Consider the following 15,878-nt stretch of genomic DNA (forward strand, 5'->3'; position numbering starts at 1 on the left):
ACATATGCTTGGAACAGTATTTTAGAATAATTTGGCAGTTTTTTGTAGGGTTTTACTATAAAGTGATGGGGAAGGAATATCAGATGTTATGGCACTTTCTTCGGCGCATCGACCCAGTTGGCAGAGGAAAAGAAAGAAAGTGAAGCTGGGACTGGAGAGGAGAGATATAGGTCTTGCCAGGGACTGGAGCCATTAAGGTGCAGGCAGAGGAGAAAGCCAAAGAGAACTTGGTTTGGGGCACAAGCCAAGCACAGCCTGCAGCAGGTTTTCTTTGGCTCTCATACTTAAAAAAAAAAAAAAAAAAAAAATTGAATTTCTTGCCACAATAAAATCCGATCTCAAGTGAAAATCCAGAGTTTGGCAACATGGGGACCACATTTCCAGGGGCCATCTTCAGCCACTCGCCCATTGGGCAGAACCGATCTCCAGCTTGCCCGCCCCGCCCACTCGCCTCATTTGCATACGTGCTGGCCCCGCCCACGCCCCCCTCTGCGACTCGGGGAAGCTGGTTGTACCAGCAAAGGCAGCAAAGTTGCAAGTGTCTGGTTTGCCCCGCGCTAGGAGAGGATGAGAGAAGAGCAGGAGTTTGGACCCTTGGAGTTGCTCGGTCGCCAACCCTGTGCAGATGTGCAACTGGCTACTGGAAAGGTGGGTCGAAACTTCTGTTTTCTGGGACCAGAGGAGCAGCGAGCCCTGCGGCGCTGCTGCCTCCGGGAGAGCTACCCCCAGGTGGCGGCCAAAAAACGGCTAAAGTTGGAAGACAGGTCAGCCGAGGTCCAGGCCCAGGGAACCAGAGCTGATTTGGGAATCCCGGCCTACGGTGAGACCCTTCCTGGGTCCAGGTCTCGGGAGCGCCGTCGGGGCCCCAGAGAGTACCTCTCCGTGGAAGAAAGGCGGGAATCTCCATTTGCGTCCCTGCTGCCCAGATTCCGCGTGAGCTTCGGTCTGTCTCCGCTCCGTGCATGACCAGGGACGTATATTTTAGGACCGTTTTCATCTTAGAGAAGTGCTTCTTCATGTTTAAGGGGCATCCCCATCATTTGGGGATTTTGTTAAGATGCAGATTCCGGTTCCCTGGGTTCGGGCTGGGGCCTGGGATTCAGCATTTGTCACAAGCTTCCAGATTATTCTGGTGTTGCTAGTCCGTGAGCTATACATTGGGCAGCCAAGATGGCTTGTCATGGAGAGAAAGGGACTTGGGAAGGAAGGCGGATGGCAGGGGAACCAGCAGAGGAGGCAGGCTGCCTTGTGAGGGCCAGATGCAGAGTTTTTCACAGGGCTAAACCCAGAAAAATAGTTTCCTCCTTGGGGCATGATGTGAGGGTATGACGGGATAGAATGGTTGCCTTCAAGAACTATTTATAGAAGCTGGGGGTGGACCCTCCTGGTTGAACAAGCTGTCCAGGTGATTCTGATTCAGCTGAGGAACTGGCTTGGTTCAAGGAACTTCCTCCCTGCGGGGGTGGGAGAAGAAACCAGACACCAACTTAGAATTCTTAATGTGCAGTTATAGCAGGGGCAAGAGTAACAAGATAGGGAATCTTGGAAGAAGACTGACCACCCCCTCTCCTGTCTCACTTGGGGGTGAGGGGAGCTGGAGGTGTGTGTTGGCTGGTGGTAAACAGATGATGAAAGAGTAAGCAGTGGGCGACTGAGATTTGAAGGCAGAAGTGAAAAGTATCTTTACAAGAAGGTTCACAGTGGGAGGGGGGAGATAGTCATTTGATGCCCTTTGGTGTTTTGGGCGATTGTTTTTGTTTTTAAGACCAGGGAATATATAAGACTATATATATTCCCATAGAAGTAGATAGGAAGGAATCCAGGAAAGAAAGTGATGAAAAAAAATCAAGGGAGGAGTTCCCATCATGGCTCAGTGGTTAACGAACCCGACTAGTATCCATGAAGACACAGGTTCGATCCCTGGCCTTGCTCAGTGGGTTAAGGATCTGGCGTTGCTGTGAGCTGTGGTGGAGGTTGAAGACGCAGCTCGGATCCAGCGCTTGTGGCTCTGGTGTAGGCCAGTGGCTACAGCTCGGGTTCAACCCCTAGCCTGGGAATCTTCCTGTGCCGCGGGTGCAGCCCTAAAAAAACAACAAACAAACAAACAGAACAAGGGAAGCGTCCATGCGAAGGAAAAGGATGACATGGTGTTTATAGGAACTGAGAGCCAGAAAAATGCACAATTCAAGGTGCATTTTATAAAAGCTCTTCCTTGAGAAGGAAATGATAGGAAAAACTTAAGAGTAGTGGGAATTACCGAGAGGGAGGAAGATGTGTTGGGAAGGCACAGGCACGAGGCAGGATGGTGGGTGGTGTATAGTCAACATGCATCCTTCATGATGGCATGGGATCGTTCACAATATAAGGTTGTTGGTTTTTTTTTAATAAGATTCTATTACGGCAGAAATGTAAACCAGAAAAAAAAAGTGCGTATCGTGAAATTGTGACCGATACTTAGCTGCATCACATTCACCATTTTTTGTGGGGGCTACTTGACCTGAAATGGAGCATTGCAACTCTCCATCTTTAAAGGTAGAGAAGCTGTACCAGCTAAAACCACAGTTCTGTATTAAAGATCACATTTGCACAGACAGAACTTAAAATCTGACTTAAAGGTTTGATATAAAAAGTTTGGAGTACAGTAAGTGGGGCTTGTCTGTAGGTATTTCCTATAACTAGTCCTCTTGTAAAGCCTGCTTTCTGATGTCTGAGAATAATTCTAATGATACCAAGAACCAGTGAGGGCTTATGTGCTATTCTGAATGCTTTTGAAGTATTCATTCCTTTCTCACAGTAACCATTTAGCGTAGATTCTCTTATCATCCCTCATGGAAAAGAGGAAAAAGATTTGTAGAGCTTTAAGCAACTTGCCCCAAGTCTTACTGCTCACTTAGCATATAGGCTGTTAATGAATGCACAAACCATACTTCTGAGATTTCTTTTGTTTGCTGATTTGATGTGTGTCCTTTTACTGATGAAAAAGATTTTCAGATAGCCCCTCAAAAGTGTGTGTGTGTGTGTGTGTGTGAAATGCAAACAAATCATTAAATGAAGAGGGAAAGAAGAAATGTGTCAAAAAGACACAAGTCAATAAATTGGTCCAGAGTCTGCACATTGACTTGTCACATGCCCTGAGCTTCTGGTAATTAAGGCAAAGAAAGAAAAATGGTGAGTAATACCACGTTAGAAAGAGTTGTGTATGCCAGTATCTCAGGAGAGAGAAAAAGAAATGTTTTTCAGAAGATTAAACCCTGAAAAAAAAAAGAATTTCCCCTACTGAGCATTGACTTTGAGCAATGCAGTAGCAACGTCAGTGCCTGCTTCAGAGCAAATGCAGGAGCCGAATTCACAGGGGAAAGTCTTGTAGCAACTTAATAGGTAACCTCAATCCAATGAAACGAAATCAGAAAGCAGCTGATGATAACCAGTCAACGTCCAAGCAGCCAGGCAGCGTCTGGGCACTTTACATACGTTACGGTAGTCCTTTCAGCCTGTGCAGAACACAGGGTAGTTGTCCCTGCCTCCTTTCTATGGAGGAGAATGGGGGGCCCAGAGAACCGACGTGCCCTGGGCAAGATTCCAGCCTTTGGTAGGGGAGGCAAGACCCAAATCCAGGCGGTGGGGCTTCATTCTGTGCACCTGACCACGTTGTCGCCATACTGATGTGCAAGTGTAGAATCCTCTAGCAATCCCCTGATCCAAGGCCAGCCCGTAGGTAACTTCGAATTCAGAATTTCCGCTCGAAATGGGTAGGAACTGGAGAGCAGAATAGGGATGGCCTTGGTCTATGAAGCGTCTTAAAAGACCCCTCTCACCGGGAACCCACGTCAGTGAGATGAGAGACGGTCTCTGGCTGTGCCCGAGAAACATCTGGAATCTTGTGCATGATAATATTGGGTGCATGGGGAAGGGTCATTTCCGTTGGAATGGGGCAGTGAATACGAGTTGTAATTTCTCATTTATTTTGTGCTACCACATCTACCATCCACAGTCAGATGGCAGTTTGGCGTAACAGTGGCGTTACTGGTCGAGTCTGTCTGCTTGATGTCCCTAAAGCTGGTGATGACACAGATGCAGGCGAGCAGATGTGCTAAGAAACCGAATTCGGTCGTCCTCAGGATGTGATGGCGCGGGACAATGGTTGCCCTGAAGAGCCCTTGCATTTAATTAATGATCCGTTAATGATGATTTTAAATCTTTTAACTCAAAACACACCAAGTCCAAATTACAGAAGCTGGCGGTGGCAAAAGAACCATAATTAAATTCAGCCGGCCCCCAAACAGGATGTAACCTGTGTCCAGGATGACTCCTGATTTAGTCCACGTTTCCATCTTGGTCTCTGTGACCTTGGCCCAGTGGCCGTGGTCGCTCACATAGGCTGCTGCACGTTTCTTCTAATGGGGCCCTGCTTTCATTCTTTCTGACACATGCCCTTCTATCCTTTTTTTTTTTTTTTAAAAAAACCCAGTGGCCAGATACATTTTTTAAACTACAAATCTGATTCTCCATCCCCACCCCCGTTAATATCCTTGGCGAGAGTAGTGGAAAGGAAAGCACCTTCCATGGCCGGCTGGGCTTGAGCCCTGCCTCCCTCTTCACTGCCCCCACTAACCACACTGCACTAACCACACCGGCTTTGTCCCAGTTCCCCAAGTTTGTCATGGGCCCTGCCATCATTGGACCTGTTCCCTCACTGGATCAAATCCCCCCAGAGGACCTTTCCAGCTCACACGCCTCTCCTTTGCAGCATCTGCAGCTAAGACATTGCCGAGACCAGCTCAGCAGGATGGGGCTGAAGAATGGGTGCTGTGAAACTTAAGGAAAAAAGTTAACATAAAACAAGACACAGAGACATTTATCTTAGATAAAGGTGAGAACCAGGGGACTCAAGGTCTCAGGGACCAGGAGCACCGCCTCAAGAAGCCACACTGCTTTTTTTGTGCTCTTTGGGATGACGTCAAGTGAGGAGGGGGCTATAGGTGGAGGATATAGGGTTTTTTAAAAATTATTCTATAAGTTCTTTTATTATTTTAAAAGTCACTTAGTTGGTAGATGGTTAAGCTTTTACTCTGACCTTTAGGCATTTAACAATCATTAGCATTTGAGTGAGCTATCTGTGCATAGCATTTCAGAGAATCCTCCCTGTGCTTCCACCAATGGCATGCCTATTTGTGGCAACCCTGTGTGCCTAGGTTTGCACCTTGGTTCTCTTTGCTAATGCATATTCTGGTCGTTAGCACTTGGCCATGAGGTTCCTCTTTCTCTTATTCTTTTGAGGACATATCACGCTTGTGCAAACGGCGTGCCAATCTGCACAGGTCCGTTGTGCCTAGACCAACGCATTCTGTCCTCATTCAGCTGACCCTATGAATGGCTTATGCCTTTGTCCTTAAGCATAAGTCATTGACCATCACTGAGACTTATTTTTCAAGCAGGAAGATGGGGTAGAGTAAAGCAGGACAAGATGGAGTTTTCAGCAAAGAGGCTAAGACAATATTGTGGAAACATGTCTCGTGACAAGACGTGGAGAGTTACCTGTGCAGCATCGGTGTGTCTTCCTCCTTAGGCGAAGTCAGGGACCATGGTGCTCACTCTGATGTTCTCAGCCCCACCCGCTATGAAGTCTGGTGCCCCCTTGTGGTGCATATTCATTATGGCCCAGCAATTCCACTCCTGGGTAGGGATCCAATGGACATGTGAGTTTGTGCCAAAAGACACATGCAGAAATGCCCATAGTGACTTTATTCTTAATCTCCAAGACCTAGAAACAACCCAGGTTCCATCAGCAGGAAAATGAATCCATAAACTGTGGTCTATTCATTCCATGAAGTACGACACAGCAATAAAAAAGAGCAAATTGCTATGATGTGAGAAAATGACTCTCCCAGACATAATGTTGAGTGAAGGAAGCCAGACACAGAAGAGTCTTTTTTATGTGAGTCCATTTGTATGCAGTTTAGCAATGGGGTGGGGGGGAGGGGAAGGTCACCTTATAGAGAAGGGTAATAAGAAGTCCTACTGGGGAGCATTTACTAAACCACAGTCACCCTGCGACACCCCTTAACTAACATACCCTCTGCAAAACCCGTGACATTGAATCTTTTCTGATCCTCATTTGTCAGATGAGGAAAGCTCAGGGGGGTGGGGGGTGGCCTTGCATGAAGCTACACTGTGGGTAAGTGCCAGCTGAGGCCACTGCAGGCAGCTCCATGTGATCCTTGTGTCCTGACAGTTATATTAGCTGCTGCACAAGAACTGTCGCCTGGGGCTGCTGGGCCAAAAGGTTGCATTAGATAGCAAACACTAAGCATTCCCCATCAGGCCTGGGACACTCAATAAATATTGTCTAGTATGATTAGACCTATGAAAAAATGGAGGCGCAAAGTGGTTGCTCCAAGCCATATAACTAAGTAACATTGCATTTGCACAGTTTTGACGGTGAATTCTATTGTGTGGGATTGATTCTAAGCGACTTCTGCACTTACCCTGAATGCAGTGCTGCATAATGATTTTCACGGTCGCTGAGCACTTTTGCCTTCTGAACTTCTTCCTCTGTAAGTCAGATATTAAAAAGTGTATTTTATGACTGCCTTGGCACAAAGACAAATACCACCCAGGGTAGATTAGTGCATTCAGTATTTTTTCTGATTAAGTTTGTTTGTATCCTTTTTTTTTTTTTTTTTCCCCTTCTGATTTTAAAGGAAATGAAAAAGGTTTGATGGGCTCCTAAGTTACCATGTGGGCCCCAGGCGTCATGCCCACTGGGCCTAGCAGAGCCGTGGGCTCTGCTGAATGCAGGTGGGCTTGTCAGTGCCAGTGACGAAGATGGCAGGTTTCACCGGGTGAGGGAGAAAAACACACTTGAAGACAGAATTCTTTTTTGACAGCAAGAGGTTCTTCTTTTTAAAATTGCCATAGTTACCATAAAAGATTCAGCCATCAGCATGAAATGACATTTGAGTTCAAATGATAGTGAAGACTTTTTGATGTAATGAACAAGCAGAAAGCAGTCCAAAAGAGAGAGACTGCAATTCTCGGAAATGGTATTTTGTGTCATTTTTATCTGGTTTGGGATGGGGTGGGAAGAAAGGAAGTGATGAAATGCCGCAAAACGTGAGAGTTTAAATAGGCCTTGCTGTAAATGGAAAGTCACGCTTCCAGGCTTTCAAAATGCACCATCCTAGTTTCAGGTGAAATAATAGTTTATTGGAGCCAGTGTAAATGTGTGGAGACCGATAGCAGCAAGTTTCACGGAGGATCCATGCTTCCCTGAAGATGGTCAATGATCCATTTGCCTTGAATCGAATCTGAGCCATTCTGGAAGGCCTTTGAAAAAGCACTGAAGGCAAAAAAAAAAAAAAAAAGTTCCCTCAAGCAACGTAGATGGAGCTTGCCCATGAGATTTGAATAGCTCCTAGCTGGTGACTGGTGCTTGTAACCTTTTATGGAGGTCTTTAAAAGCAAACGCACAAAGAGGAGCTGGGGGCACAAGTTCTGAATTTTACATGACAATACGGTGCTCACACATCTTCATTCTGTCTCTTCACGACAGCGATGTGCCACGCCGGCCAATGGCTAAGTGTAAAATACGGGTTAATTTCAGTGTTATAGCGGCTATTAGCACAAAACCAAGACAGCACAAAGACAACACACCTTCCTATTCCATCAAGAGTGGCGGGCGTCATTGCTCCCAGGACCAAGTGATGTGGAAACAGATGAATGTGAGACCAGCAGCAAAGCCATTGTGAAGACAAAGAGAGTGGGTTAAGCCACCACCCAATCATCTGATGCCTCTGGCCTTTGTCATGATGAATGAGATAACTCTTACCCCAGCCAAGGGGTGTTCAGACCCCAAATGCCATGCCTGGATCTAGCCCAGATGTCTCCCTCCTCTGGCGCTGCCGTAAAGGCACAAAGTGGGCTGGGTGAGGAGCCACTGCCCTGTTGAGAGGTGGCAGAACTCTCTAGAAGTCCCCGAGGCTTTTAGGGAAGAGGGATGTCTAGTCGTCTTTCGTTTTGGGCGAACACTCTAGTTGTTAGAACACTTGGGAGGTGGGGAGGGGGCAATGACAGTGACAATGATGTGCCCCTTGTAAAGGCACAAACGACCCTTGGCACCAGCCAGCTGTCGCCATGTTGGAATTTGGGCAAGAGGTGCCGAAGCTTCTGATGGTCCAACGAAAGCCAGAAGTTGAATTTCTTTCAGTGTGAAATCTTCCAATTTTAAATATTGCCCAATTACTCAAAAACACAACAGCCATTAGGAGCAGAACAATAGGGCACAAACAGCCAACATCTGCAAACCCCAGTTCCCAGCCAGTTCTTAGAGGAAAGGAAGCATTAGCAGGGGGCAGTGACAAAAGCCCTTTAATTAAGAGTAGAAAAGAAAATCCCCTCGTTCCTTTGGAGTTTTTCCCTCTGGAGTTTGGACACCCTTCAGCGACGCGTTCCCTTACTTCCACCCCAAGAAAAAGTTAATAAATATATATGGCAGGGATATTTTTTACAACATCCACAAATTGTTTACATGTGCTTTTAGTTTAGGTCTTAGTTTTTAGGATGGGTTAAAGGAGATTTCCATGCATTGCTCAAGAAAGAAAAGTGTATGAAGTTTTTTCAGTTGATGAAAAGGAAGTAGTGGACAGACAGAGACTTTTTTTTTTGATAATGGTCAAGAAAACACCGAAACAATCTTGAAGACCACCAGAGAGTGTTCACCCAAAAGTCAAGAAAGCAAAAGGGTTATTAACCTCCAGACAGGGTTGCTGTTGCGATCACAGAAAAACCATCTGCCATGCACCATTTTTTTATTGACACTTCAGGGTAAACTAATAAAACTCTCCATTTCAATTAAATTTTGGAGACTCATGTTCCCATTTTCTGAAATGCTGCAGACAGGCTTAAAAGTGCAGCAACCAGTTTTTTTTTTGTTTTTTTTCTTCAAATCTCCTCTGGCCTTAGGAAGTAGAGCCAGTGGCACTTTCGAGTGTGTTCTTTCCTGCAGTCCTTGACACAGAAGTCTGTGAGATGGGGTGTTAACAAAAGGGGGAAAGGTTAAAACCTTTTTAAAATTTTTTGCAGGTGAGCTTGCAGAGCTGTCTTGAACTTAAATGTGGCTTTAAAGTGTGCTTACTCTTTCTTTTCAAGACCTCCTAGAATCACAGGGATTGTGGAGAATTATAATACAGCTTTTATGGAAAGGAGAATCAAGGCACAGAATGGCTGACACAGTCAGGGTCAAATAGCAAAACAAAATCTACTTCAATTCCATATGTGTGCTAGGCAGCCTTCCAGATCGACTCTCAGTGCCCCCTGCCTCCCTGGTATTCACGCTTTTGTGTAATTCTCTCTTTGAATATGGGCTGGACCCATTGACATGCTTCTGATGAATAGAATAGGGCAGAAGTGATAGGATGTCCCTTCTGTGTAGGCTACTAAAGACTGCGGCTACCATCTTGCTTGCCTTCTTTCTTACTGATGCTCTGTCTGTCTGTCTCTCTTTTTTTTTCCTCTGGTGCTTCTCACATGCTTGCTCTGATAAAACCAGCTGTAGCTGAGCAAAGAACTGAGGGAGGCCTCTCATCAGCAACCAGTCAAGACCTGGGGCCCTCAGGCCAGTCACCCTGGGGACTAAATCCTGCTAACTTGAGTGGTCCATGAAGTGGGCCCTTCAGATGAGACCCCATCCCCGCCACCACCTTGGTTATAGCCTCCTGAGAGATGCTGAGGCAGGGCCCCCAGCTAGGTGATGACTCCCTGAGCCATAGCAACTGGGCAGGTGATCTCTGTACACTGCTTCAGCTGCTCAGGTTTGGGAATATTTGTTACACAGCCGTCGATAACTAATACAGTGTCCCAGGATACTTGGCTCTCAGGCCACAGTTCCTTGTGCAGTTGGCTGCCTTTACATTCTTTGTATATGTTTTTTTTCATTTTTTTTGCCCACGTCCTGTTGTCAATCACTGGCAGGAGACTGTGTTTGGGAATGTGCAAGAAACAAAAGTGAGAGTGTCAGTGTCCTTATTCTTGCAGAATTTTGCTTCCGTAAATACAGAACCAAATTCCCAAATGGCTGTCTTGGTGGGATCCCAAAAGACCTCTGTAGAGACTGATAAAGACCAATTTCTCTGTTGGGAAAATGACCATAGCCGTGCCTACATGGTTGAATGGTGGTGAGAAACTAGGAAAGTTAACGGAAGCAGTGGTTTTTTGTTGTCGTTGTTTTTTAAATTACTCAATGACGTTATTACCTTTGGAGTTGTACAGTGATCACAACACAATTGTATAGCATTTCCATCCCACCCCCCCAGTGCATCCCCCCACCCCCCCAAGCTGTCTCCTTTGGAAACCGTAAGTTTTTCAGAAGCAGTGTTTTATATGTGCCAAGCATCACACTCAGCACTTTGTGGATATGACCTTATTTTGTCCTCACAGCTTTATGAGGAAGGCCGTCGCATCAGTCCTGTTTTCACAGATGAGGAAACTGAGGCACAGAGATATTAAACAAGGTCACGCAGGTAGAGATTGGCAGGAAAAGAAAAAGCTTCAATCTGAGGCGTTTGGGTTCTTGAGTCTGTATTGTAACTACTCTCCTGTTTCTAGAGAAATTGAGAATCATGGGACAACAGGTGTAAAATGCTTAGCACAGAACCTGCGCAGTGTCAAGTCCTTGGTCTGTGCTTGTTATGGTGATGATGATAATGACGGTGATTGTAAAAGATGCACTTCCATCATTGTATTGGCTGGCAGCAGCAGATCCCGCATATAATGAAGATGTTTGTGAGTTTTTGATGAAAACGAACCCAAAGCACGCCAACCCTTTAGGATCTCCATCAAATGAAAGAGGCTAATATTTTTTTTTAACTGTTTGTACCTGAAGGTATTAAGATACTTTTCTATTGAATATGGTCTTAAAAAAAAAAAAAGCCAAACAAATAATCAGCCCCAAATGTCTCCTCCGACTGGTTGAAGCTAAAAAGAAAATTTATTGGTGTGTAATAACTGAACGTTGAGGGGCAGGAGTGGCTGCAGGCAGGCTGGATTCAGGGCTTACCCAATGTCATTTGGATTTAGTCTCCATGCATCTTCTGTACTGGCTTTATTCTAAGACTCCAGGCCGTGGTACCCAGCATCTCCAATCCCAGCTCTTCTGTCATCACGGAGAGATGACCTCGGTGGCTCCATCTTCCTGTCTTTCCAGGCTCTTGCCACAAGGAGAGAATTAAAGCCTTGGGAGCACTCACCAAAAAACAGATTCATGCTGACGGCACCAGCTCAGGTCACACGCCCATCTCTGACCTGAGTTGGGGGTGTCATTTGAGGGGCTAGGGGTGGAGCTGCAGATGGAGCCACACCCTGGTCCATGAACTGAGAGCAGGGAGGGAGATGCTATCTGAAGAAGTGGGAATTGGTGTCAGGGAGGCCATGGTGGCTGCTCGTTTCAAAGTAATGAGGCTTCGAAGTATCTTACAAATTCCACAACCACTCCATTTTCGACGGAGGGTAAATATGTGAGCCCTGCCTCACTTTGATCCTTGCTTTTGTTCTGTGTACTTTCTTTTGCTCATCATTTTCTTATACAAGTCTACGCTTAAAATAAGCTATTCCAGCAAGTCCTTTTTTATATGCCTGCAAAAGAAGAGTTGCCTGCTTTTTCTGGGACTGTGCCCACGGCAGACGTGTAGTCTTCATAATTATCCCTGAGTTTTCTTGTTTAACCTTTTAAAGTGCCTCACAACTTTCTCTCTCCTCATATTTATATCTCATTTGAAACGAGAAAAAAAAAAGAGATGAATTCTTGGCATCAGAAGGCAGCGAATCCCTAACAAAATTGCATGCCTTTGGAAACCAATTCGGTGACTAACCACACTTTGGCTTTCCACGACACACTTCTCAGTTGAAGCCTTTACAGGGTGGACCCGTCTTGGATGTCATTTAAGGGACTCAGTTACACCTTGTATTAGTTATCTATGGCTGGCTAACAAATCACACTAAGACATAGTGGCTGGAAACAACAAATGTTGATTATCTCATGGTTTCTGAGGCTCAGCTGGATGCCTCTGGCTCAGCATCTCCCACAAGATCAAAGGCCTCACTTTGATCCCTGGCCTCACTCAGTGTTACCAAGTCATCTGCCGGGGTATAGTCAGCAGAGGGCTTGCTGGGGGCAGACCTGCTTCCCAGCTCACTTAGATGGCCACTGTCAGGCCTTAGAAGATCTTGTCCACACGCTCCCATGGGTTCTCCACTGGTCTACCTTGCAACATGGCACCTGGCTTGTCCCAGAGCAAAAGGTGCGAGAGAGAGAGAGAGAGAGAGAGAGAGAGAGAGAGAGAGAGAGAGAGACAGAGAGAGAGACAGAGAGAGAGAGAGAGAGAGGGAGAGAGAGAGAGACAGAGAGAGAGACAGAGAGGGACAGACAGACACCCAGCATAGAAGCCACAGGCTCTTGTCACCGAATCTCAGAAATGACCTCCAAGGGTGCAAATCTGACTAGCATCCATGAGGACGCAGGTTTGATCTCTGGCCTCACTCAGTGGGTTAAGGATCTGGTGTTGCCATGAGCGGTGGTGTAGGTTGCAGATGTGGCTTGGATCTGACGTTGCTGTGGCTCTGGTATAGGTTGGTGGCTATAGCTCCATTGTGTCCCCCTAGCCTGGGAACCTCCATATGCTGGGAGCGGCCCTAAAAAAGAAAAAAGCAAATGACCTCTCATCACTTCTGCCATGTTCTGTTCATGAGAAGCAACCGGTGAGTTCTTCTCACACTCAAGGGGGAGGGGTTACCTTCGGGAAGAAATACTGGAAGATCCTGAGCTGGGCTTTCTGGGGACCATCTCAGAACATTGCCCATCCCCTCTTTCTGAGAGGACTGTGTTATGGGACAGTTTAATCTCTAAGGGAACCGAAGAACCTAGTCTAAACCATGAGTATGTCTGTAAGATTCCAGTGTTGACCGTAGGAGCATTTAGTTTTCAAAATGGGATTGACTTTTTTTTTTTTTTTTCTCTTCTGTCTAGCAAACCATTTTGACCCAGTTTGAGTGTTTTTTTTTTTTAAAGGACTAGCTGAATTATTGATTTCATTTGAAAAGACTTTTTATTATTTGGTGCCTTCTAGTTACACTTTGGGAAGAGAAAAGAATGAAACAATTGTGGGTTCACCCGTGGAAGAAATGACTGCCAATTTCCTAAGATTCACTTTGTAGCTTTGCACAAATAAAGGATCTTGAAGGGAAATTGAAAGGAAGCAACTTGGAAACGTCTGAGCGGATGAACAAAGCCTGTACAATGAATGGAAGCGACACTGTTGTGTTTAGTTTTATAGAAAGCTGGGTTATAGAGATGAAAACGCCGCAGAAATGGGCAGATACATGGCAACTGTACTATTTTTCACTTTGGCACATGAATGTGGTTTTGATTCTATTCAGAGTCTGACTTTTCTAGGAAAGGAAGGAGTAAGAGCTGCTGGAAAATTATTCATTCTTCTTTATGCTTTTAGGAGAAAAGGGAGATGTGTTCCTCTTTCGAAACGTGTGTGTGTGTGTGTGTGTGTGCGCGCGTGTGCACGCGTGCGTTCCTTTTGATTGAGGTTACTTATAAGGCACATGGAAATAATGGAATTAAATTTCCTCCTTCTCTTAAGCTACAAACCTTTGTAAAGGTTGCTATAAATGTCATAACTACTTTGTTTCCTGAAAAGTAATTTTCCTGTCAGTCTGATCTGTTCCTCGGAGATACCGTATTATTAGTCTATGATGATTTCTTTAAAGTGCATCAAAGTGTATGCTTCAGTGTGCTTTTATCACTTCACTGCCTCACAGTGAATTTTTCACTAACTTCAAGGCTTGTTTCTAAGTCACTAATTATTCATTAAGATGGTGAAATTGCTTTATTTTATCCTGCAAATGAAATGCATTAACGTTTAAGGAAAACCCTTAACAGAGTTTAAAATGCCAAAAAAGAGCGTAGGAAATGAAAAGTCATCCGGGGCGAAAATGTGAATTTAAAAGAAGGACGAGGTGGGGGAGGGCGGGAGGAGGAGGGGGAGGAGTTGGCACCGTCTGCTTAGAAATGCTGATGTGCTGAGGCCTGTAGGGAAGCAGGGAGAAGGGGAAAGGGAAGAGGAACCTACAGATGGGTGTGTATGGCTTCCCCGTCACCCTTGAGATGCATCCACAGACAATCCCAGAAATGCACCGAAAGTTCAGAAAGGCAACAGTGATTGTCATGTTCTTAAAACACATCTACCTTCTAATCCAGTGCTTTCAGTTGTCCATCATTGGCTCAGTCTCACAAATGCGATTGTATTTTTATTATATTTTCTAGTTATTCAAGATTCAATGGTAGCAGAATCTTTTTTTTTGGTCCTTTTTTTGTCTTTTTAGGACTGCACCCAAGGCACATGGAGGTTCCCAGGCTAGGGGTCGAATTGGAGCTGTAGCCGCCGGCCTACACCAGAGCCGCAGCAACGCGGGATCCGAGCTGCGTCTGCGACCTACACCACAGCTCACCGTAACACTGGATCCTTAACCCACTGAGCGAGGCCAGGGATCGAACCCGCAACTTCATGGTTCCCAGTTGGATTCGTTTCCGCTGCACCACGATGGGAACTCTGATAACAGAATCTTTTAAATGACACATTTAAACAGAATGTGAGGGTGTTATATCGCACAGCTTAATGTTATTGATGTAGAGTTCATAAGACAAACCAATTTACCTTTTTTGTGTGAGACATATTGATGTAAGACAAAAAGCAGAAATTGATCGTATTTTCAGAGGACCACGGTGAGCTGATGAGAGGAAATTGACTAGGAGAGAGTGGGAAAAAATATACAAAAAGTGATCTGCACATAAATGTCTATTTTTGAGATTTAACTTATTATCTTCACGTTTAATTTTGCCCAAATGGTTATCTTCAAAGGGCAGAGTTCATTCAAATTCAGATACACATGCACATGCAAAGAGTCTGTATGTATACCACTGGGCTGGGTCCCTCTGTAAAATAAACAAGAAACATAGAGCTATTAACAAATATGATGAGCCAAGAATTACAGGCACCAGTGTACCAGCCTCTTTTTGAATGTTTGCCCTGAGTTTTCTTAAGCACTCCAAACCTTGAAAGGGTTTTAAGATGCTTCATAGAGCCATTTGTGTAATTGGATATCTAGGAATGCAATGACTTCTTAAAGAATACATTAAATCAGAAAAAACGAAAAGTTATTTGTAATTATAATGAGAGGGTTTGTCTGCCTCCTTTTGGAATGGATGATGAGCTTGCTGGCGGAGTTCCTCCTTGGGTGCCTCTTCATCTCTCTTTTAAGTCTCCTTCATTATCTCCTTCATTATCTGATATTTATTTTATTAAAGGTGATCACTGCTTTGTTAATCTCTGCCTGACTGCAGTGGGATTTGAAATGAGCTTATTTGGACTGTAAAAAACCACCCGTCTCCGTAGTGGCTCAGGCTTGGACCGTCTGGAGTTTTTCTTTTCCCCTTGACTTCTGCAAGAAGTTCCATGTGTCCTTGAAATGTTCCATACGCCCTTGCAAAGAGTGTGTATTCTGTTCCTCTTGGGTGGAGTGTTCTGTTATGTCAATTAGGGCTGGGGGGTTGATAATTGACTCGAGTCATCCATATCCTTACTGATTTTCTGTCTGCTTATTCTATCAGTTTTTGAGAGGGGGTATTGAAATCTCTGACTATAATTGCAGATTTATCTATCTTCTCAACGCTATCAGCTTTGCTTCAGGTATTCCGAAGCTCTAGTACGAGGTGCATAAACACTTAGCATACTTGGGTGGAAAGTCGGCTCCCCTTACAGAGCCAAATCCCAGGCATTACACGAGTTCCCTTCTGTTCCAAGACCCTCATCGGATGC

General features: G+C 45.1%; 1 long non-coding RNA gene across 2 annotated transcripts in view; it reads left to right on the plus strand.

Annotated features, from left to right (window-relative positions):
• The first annotated feature begins 493 nt into the window (after nt 1-493).
• LOC146395392 (uncharacterized) overlaps nt 494-15,878 on the plus strand; it is a 109,431-nt gene continuing 94,046 nt past the window's right edge. For both annotated transcript variants that reach the window (XR_014832638.1, XR_014832639.1), the window contains exon 1: nt 494-648. This is a non-coding gene — a long non-coding RNA (uncharacterized LOC146395392). The remainder of the gene's footprint in view (nt 649-15,878) is intronic.

The sequence above is a fragment of the Sus scrofa genome, chromosome 17, assembly GCF_054392235.1.
Source record: "Sus scrofa isolate SSC_HxYL_T2T_F1_AM1 chromosome 17, Sscrofa_HxYL_maternal_Yorkshire_Landrace_v2.0, whole genome shotgun sequence".
NCBI lineage: Eukaryota > Metazoa > Chordata > Mammalia > Artiodactyla > Suidae > Sus > Sus scrofa.